Source organism: Nannospalax galili, unplaced genomic scaffold, assembly GCF_000622305.1.
Source record: "Nannospalax galili isolate Female #2095 unplaced genomic scaffold, S.galili_v1.0 scaffold1639, whole genome shotgun sequence".
NCBI lineage: Eukaryota > Metazoa > Chordata > Mammalia > Rodentia > Spalacidae > Nannospalax > Nannospalax galili.
Window position 1 is genome coordinate 83,734 of NW_008343206.1, and position 999 is coordinate 84,732.

Here is a 999-nt window from a genome sequence, read left to right on the forward strand (position 1 = left end):
GACTTTCTCCCACTAGGCCCCATCTCCTAAGGGTCCTGCCGCCTTCCAGTAGCACTACAGGTTTACACAAGCCCTCCACATGTGGCACTGGGTAACACTTGTCCAAATGATGGCTGTGTGGGTCAAGCCTTGTCTCTTTGCTAAGGGAAGCCAATGGTCACGGTACCTTCTGTTTGGTAGACTGTCTTTTCTCCACTGAGCTGCCTTCTGTATATTTGCGTCTGTGTCAAAAATCAATGGCCCGGGGCTGGAGAGATGGCTCAGTGGTTAAGAGCACTGGCTGGTTTTGCAGAGGACCTGGGTTCAGTTCCCAGCACCCACATGGCAGCTCCCAACCATCCTTAACCGCAGTTCTTTTATATACCCATTTCTCTCCCTGTTCATCTGTTGGCACACCTCTAGGCTACCTCAGATAACCAGAGATGGATTCCCATGAACGCCTTTACCTGATTTGCTTTTTGGTATGAATTTTAGAACCCTCCTGCTGTGCTTTTGTTAGGATCCCACTGAGTCTATTCATCGGTTTGGGGAAAAGAAACATGGGCATTAAGTGCTCCGATTCCTGGGAGCCCTCTGACTGCTTAGGGCTTGTAACCAAACCCTTTCTGTTAGGCAGACAGGCGTGTTCCTGCCATCAGATGACACCTGAGCAGCTCATGAATGCGTTTTGATGCTGTTCTAATAGGATGGCGGGATGGGGTCTTTTTCGAATCTTCCTTCTTAAATGTTCAATATGTGCATCCACAGCAAGTGAGCTTCGTCCTCTTGCCTTCTATGAGACCTGCCCAAACCACTTACTGAGTTTTAGCATTTTATTTATTTAGTAGGATGTCTCGTGTAGATAATTATATCCCTTACAAACAGAGACAATGTCATTTTTTCCTACCCGATGTGCATAGCTGCCCCCTCCTTCTTCCTCTCCCTCCCTCTCCTTCCCCTCCTTCCCCTCTTCCCCCTCCTCCTTCCCCTCCTCCCCCTCCTCCTTTCCCATTCCCCCTC